Raw genomic sequence first — 6911 nt, 5'->3', positions numbered from 1 at the left:
CTCACCAGTAGCTGCCGGGTGGGGGGGATGACCCCTGCTGCCCCCCACTGCCCTATGCTGTGTGGGGGGTTCTGCCATGAGTCCCCCAAACTGCCCTTGCTCCTCCAGCCTCCCCCATGGCTACCCTACCAGCCCCAGCTCCAGCCCTTAAAGAAAAAAAATAACTGAGAAAAACCCTGGGATTCATTGTTCCTGCTGCGGCCGCGTGACATGGGGCAGTGGGGAGCAGTGGAGATCGCCCACCGGCTGGGCAGGAAATGATGAGTCCAGGGTTTTGGGGGTTTTTTTTCTTAAAGGGCTGCAGCTGGGGTGGGTAGGGCAGCCATGGGGAGACTGGGGGAGTGGGGGGTTGGGGGGCTCATGCAGAGCCCCCCATGCAGTGTGGGGCAGTGTGGGCAGCAGGGGTCACCCCCCCACCTGGCAACACCCGGTGAGTCAAAGCTTTTTTTCCGAAGTGCTGAGAGCTTGGGTGGGTAGGGCAGCCATTGCCGGGCTGGCAGATTTGGCCGAATCAGTTCGGAACAGTGATTCAAATCACCAGATTGAATCACTGTCTCCTGAATTGGTTGAATCCAAAGCAAATGCTAGCTGCTTCACACAGGGCTATTGTACATGTGACTGTTTTTCTGTTCTTGCACAGCTGCAATTGGGGAGCCTTGTAAAGGCAGACATCTGAAACCCTGCTGCTGCTCTAGGCAGGAGCACAAATTTTGAGTACAAAAATCAATAGATATATTGGCTGTCTCACAAATATGCTGCTTGCAGGGAATTAATGTTTTCAATATGGTGAGCAGCATTTAAAAGGGAGCCCGGCTTGTGGTCAGTTTGGATCCCAATCAGCAGCATTCAAAAGGCAGGGAAGAGATGCACCATGTACTAACTAATCAAAGTTGCATAAGCTTTTGTGAGCTTGAGCTCACTTAATCAGTTGTTGTGAAAGGACATGCACAGAGCAGTATATCAAACAGTGATTTGAGATGGGCTGGAGGGGCAAAGGGGGAAGGCAAGCAGTACAGGGAGAGCAAATTGGTATAAGTCCATAGAGGCAAAGCAGTCACACAAACTAATTCAGATGACAGTATAGGAATCTGTGGTCTCTGTTTAGACTATACTTAACACAATCCGGCCTGTGAATGATTCCTTATTCCATAATTTCATATTCAAGTTCATCTTTAAAGTTGTGCTGTCTAAGAACAGCTACTCTGAGGTCAGCAATAGAAAGTCCAGGGAGGTTCAAGTGTTCTGCCACAGGTTTGTGCAGATCTTTCTGGATCTGCTGTAGGATCAGCGTTCTTTTGCTGTTACACATGGGGATCTCCCTGCCTATCCAACGTTGACAGGAGAGGGACACTACAAGTAGGTGATGGATGTATGATGTTGGTAGACGTGCAGGTGAATGAACCTCAGAGGTTATCATTTGTGGTGTTTGGGCCATTGATGATGTGGTCTGTATTGACGAGGGGGCAGAGTTTGCATCTGGATCCATTGCAAGGTCTGGTGCCTCGTTGAGAATGGGAGTTAGGTAGCCAATTGCTTGAGAGAGAAAGTTTGATGTTGGGGGTCTGTCTGTAACCTGAGATGGGTTTGTGCCCCATGGCTGCTGTGTTGTCCTTTCCCAGGAAGGGTTGAAGATCATTAATTTTATGTTCAAGTGGGAGGCTGTAGGTGACTGTTGCAGGGCACAAAGGTGCCCTGCTCCTAGAGGGGTGGAGGCTGCCTGGGAAGAGGCCCAAAAAGAGAGAGAGACAGAAGCCCAGGTACAGGTTACCAGGGCAACAAGCCAGAGGGTAAATTAGCCTGAACCTGCACATGGTCAGCTGACCGGAAGGGGCAAGGCTCTGGGCCCATATAAACCCCAGGCCCAGGCCCAGAGAGGGCAGTTCCCTGACAGCAGCCAAGGGGGAAGGAGCTCTTCCAGAGCAAGCAAAGAGGAGAGGCCTGACTGCAGGAGCAGCTTCCGATACTGTTAAGGGACGGAGCATTCCCCGGTAGGGTTTGTCTGAGGCTACAGCTGAGCGACTTGAATTTGTTACAGCCCTGGGGCTGGTGTTTTGTTTTTTGTTGTATAAAACCGGTGGTTTGGGTGAGGCTATTAGGGGATGGAGGAGGCCTCATAGGGGACTCATGGCAGTGTGGGGACCCCAGCACCAGAGAGGCTGCAGCAGTTGGGGCACACCGAACCCAGGCGCCAAAAAGGCACCGAGCCCAGGGAGGACAAGGGGACCAAATTGCAACAAGGCCTGGATCTAACAACGTCGGTACCATCTGCAAGGCTTGGGGCGTGGTAAAGGGGTGTTTGGAGCCACGCATAGCCCATCAGGCTTGGGTGCCCTGATACACCCATTACAAACGGGACCCACAAGGGGTCAAAGAGCCCATGGGGTCAGAGAGTATAGTGAGCCGTGTCCAAGGGGACGTAAAGGCAGCCTCCCTACTATATATATTTTCCATCAAAGATGTGGTGCGTGAGAATCAAGGGTGCCCTCTGGGCCAACTTGGCATGGTAAGGGGCCTTGGGAGATCATGGCCATCTTGTAGGACCCCATCCCGTGACAGTGACAACCATAGGGATTCTGTTGTTCTTGTCTTGGGATTGGTACTGTAGCAGGTCAGAAGTCTTCTGTCACTTGACATGCTGTGTAGCATGAGGGTGCTGCCTCAGAGGAACTTTGTGTATTGACACATGCAATCTGCCACCCGTGGTTTGTAGTGTTGTAGAATAGTCCTTGGAACAAATGTATCTCTCCCTCTGAGTTCTATGCTTCATCTCTTAAGGACACTCCATAGAATCTGTCTCCTAATTATCTTGTTGTAAATTTTGACTTTACCTTGAGAAATGCTTTTCAAAATATACAATCTGGCAAACCCCTAGGTTGATAGTCCTCTTGTGAACGGCTTTTTTGCATGGAGACAATTCAGCTGAGTAACAGTTTGCAGGCTGTGGCCCTATCTAGTAATACACTTCAACGAGAATTTTGCTAACAGAGTCCGTCAAATTTTGTGAATTTTGTAGCTGTTACATGTTGCTACTGTTTTTAATTGGCATTCACTAGTATGGCTCATAGGAACCATTTCACTTATCCTGCTGCACTTCCTATTATCTCAAAATTGTCACTTTCTACAAAATTATAAGATCATAAATAAATGCATGAGGATAACCTATTTGTCAGGATTGAAGGTCATTGGACCGAGCTCAAGGCCAGCCAAGAGGATAGCTGTGCAGAGGGACATTTGGAATCTATAGAAAAATTTAGTAAAATTTCCATGATTTTTTTTCAATTTGACTTCTTTCTCTCTTTCACCTTCTGTCTGGTATTCTTTCCATGGATCTGTATTGGTATTTTAATTCCAGATGTCAATGTAAAGCACAAAAAGATTCACTCACAAATATTCAGCGGTTTATTAAAGCTGACTTCTGATTGGGTTGTTTATCAAAAATCCTTATATTTTACAAGATATAGCAACAGCTAAGTTCTTTTTAATCTGAAAATCACTTATTCTATTAGTTAAGGATGAGAGAAAATAGCTTAGCTACCTGTAATCTCCCGTGCTGTTCACCCGTGCGTTGAGTCCGTAGGGTCTTTTCTGGTTTTGCTGTTGTTTAGGAAAGACACGGTTTGTTAATGGGCTGGCTTTTGTTCGGTCTCCCAGGGGGTCTTTCCTGCCACGTCTTTGGGAATTATTTTAATTGGGAGGAAGGTAGTCTATCTCACCTTCCCTGGTGCCTTCCTGCAGTTGTCCCAATTATCCTTCCTGCTTGGGGCTCTACCTCCCCTACACCTCACCTGACGCCAACCAAAGGTGTCTCTTCTTGGGCCACTAGCACTGGTATTGCATCCACTTCAGTGTTTTGGCCTTCTTAATTTACGACGGTGGGATCTGGATGTTGCTTTGTCTGAATGTTCCCTACTGTCCTCTTATCTTGTCTATGCAACTTCCAGACCCTATGCTGTACTGTCCCCTGGCATCCCTCTATCCCTTCTGGTTTTATACTTGCCGTGGGTCAGACCTGCATCCATCCTCGTCCTATCTGGCCCCGCCAGGATTCAGTCTGAGTTGTCGGTGTCTGCCCTCCACAGTATTTCTTTAGGTAAGTTATCAAGCCTTCCTTGGCTCTGGTCCTTTTAAGAAAACCCTGGGGCAACCACCATGTCCCTACAGAGGGACTCTGCTCCTGCTCTGGCTCCAGTTCCTCTGTGCCAGCTGGAAACCTCTCTTCTGGTTCCCATTGCTGGTCTCCCACTGGGCTTTTTATCCTGGCCTCTGGGATCTGGGCAGCAAATCGGCCCTGGCATGCTGTTATAAAACCTGCCCACTCCAATGTGGGAGCTGGTTCTGGCTTCTCCTGGCTTTGCTGCTTTTTTTCTTTTTCTTTTTTTTCACTTTTGCTGTGTTTCTGTTCCAGCGTGGTGTCCTACCACCTTCACTCTTTGCTCGGCTGAGGTAAGTCTTTTCCACACTACCCCAGGTAGTTACCCTACAGTCAGCTGGTTTTCCCCGGCTAACACCATCTCTCTTTTTAAATGCTTTCTTTAAATCTTTTTTCCCCAAAACTCCGTATTTGATCACCATTTTTTTTATCTCTTTCCTTATCTGAACCATACTCCCATGTCTTGTCTTGATTTGTGTTTACTTTCTACAGATGAAACTCATCCCTGTGCAGAAGGGAAGAATGATATCTATGCACCTTGATGGTAGGATGGAAGTGGTATAACAGAATGTATAGTGGTGAATTCCCACCCAAGCTTTGTGAGACCACTAACGCTCCCTCTCTGTTGGCAAATATCCATTTAAATGTGAGATACCAGATGTTATTTTGGCATTGATTTTTTTATTGTGCATTAATAGCTTATATCCCAAGGAGTCAGCCTTCTTAATTTTGAATTTTAAGAGGGTGGGAGTGGCAGGTGCCCTGATATTCTTTCTAGGTGAACTTTTAATATTTTGTTTGTCATGAAAATTCTGTGAATGAACAGGAAAAAAGAATTCGCCACTCCTTTCAGAGGTATCTTCTGATCTGATGGTTGGAAGCTGCTTTAATGTTATTTATTTAAAGAGTTTAAGCCATTGTTCTTGCTCTGTGCATTTATGGCAAAACTTAAATTTGTAGAGAGGTTTCAACTTCCATCCTGGGATATTTCATTTGTGTGTTGAGAAAGTAAACATCACATTTTGTTATGGCAACTGAGGTCAGAAGTCAGAAGGATGCAACATATAGGAAAAATCCTGCAGTTTTTCAATCAAGCTCGTTTTTAAAACGATATCAATTGTGCAAAAAATCCTTTGATTTGTCATATTGGAAAAGAATTCAGGCCAAAATTCTAGTCCTGTCCCCATTGAAATGAATGAGGCTTTTGCTGTTTGACTTAAAGGGTGAATGTGATCAAGCCCCAAATCTAGTCCAGACCTGGTTCAAAAGTTCAGGCATGTTTAGATCTGTTCGATGTTTTCCATGGATGCCTAGCTTTCATCTTAATCTCAGCATGTCCAAACTAGAGTTTATAATCTATTCCAGGGAGTCTCAACCAGGGTGCCCTGGTTTCCTGAGGTACCTTGAGATCCTTTCAAAGATGCTGTCATGTACCATGTAAAATTAGTACTGTTAGGTATACAAACATGATTCACAACATAAACCCATTGATTTCAAATAGGCATTCATAGCATCAAAAACACTGTGTCTTTTTTTTTTGTCTTTATATCTTCCTTGGTATCTACTCAAAATGCTGCTGTGAAGATTTTTTTCTTGGTATGTTAGTTAGACTAGGACACACTTCACCAGCTCCCACTTCTTTATAACATCAAACAGAAACTACTTCAGCGTGTCTACTCATGATGTTTACTGCAGAATAGACTAATTGCTCTGCAATAAATACTATGAGTCTACATGTGTGCCCCTGTTAGGCTGGGGTAAACTAATTAACTCTGCAGCAGGGTAGTACTTGTAAATACAAGTACTGTCCTGCTGCAGATTTTTTTTGTTTTTACTCTGCAGCAGTGCACGTGTAGATGCTGTTCTGGCTGACTGAGGCATGAAGGTGCTTCAGTGCAGGGGCTGCCTCCTGACTAGTCGCACCCTTGTGCCCCAGCCAGCCTCTCTGCGGTAAGTTTTGCTGGGAGGGAGCAGCCCTGGGCTGCCAGGTTGCCCACTTCCCTTTCAGGCCCCCTGCCAGCCTGGCTCAATGTACTGCAGTCCCAGGTGCACATGTAGCCAGCACACCTGGGAGTCATAAATGTGCCTGGTGCAATAAGCACTGGAGTTTATTGTATCACCTTAACATGCATGTGTAGACATGTCTTTTGTCCCCTTTTTTTGGATTCTCCAGGACCTACCTATAATCTTCTGCATGCTATTAAGATACGTCTGTCTCCAGCTGGCCCATTCTGCCAACCTTCACAGCACATTTATTAAAATATGAAATGGCAATTTTTATGGGGTTTTTTTTGTCTTTTTTTCCCCTCACCCTGCCCCCCATAGGTAGAAAGCTATTCCTGCAGCCTTTACAAAGCCCTTTCATCCCTCTCTTCATATACCCTCTTAAAACTCTCCTCTGCCCTCATGCCCACAAAAAATGGATAGTTTTTAGGCTATGCTGACACTCTTATTTTTCAAACAGACTGACTAACATTGCCACAGTGTCTCTGTGTTGCTTGTTTGTCTGTAATCATTTGCCAGCACTTATTTTATCCTTAGATTATAAACTGGGTTTCTGCAGAGCCCTGCAGACTGAAGCTCTGGTCCTTGACCATAATACAAATAAAAAACCTGATGATTTTAATAGGCTGATTTTAATGGTAAGGTCCATCTACTCAATTCTGTCTTTCATAGTTTCATAGTTAGTGGGGTTGGAAGGGACCTGAGCAGATCATCAAGTCCAACCCCCTGCCATGGCAGAAAAGAGTACTGGGGTCAA

Source organism: Gavialis gangeticus, unplaced genomic scaffold (genome assembly GCF_001723915.1).
Source record: "Gavialis gangeticus isolate Ggan-Ray unplaced genomic scaffold, GavGan_comp1, whole genome shotgun sequence".
NCBI classification, from domain to species: Eukaryota; Metazoa; Chordata; order Crocodylia; family Gavialidae; genus Gavialis; species Gavialis gangeticus.
This window is presented reverse-complemented; position numbering follows the sequence as displayed.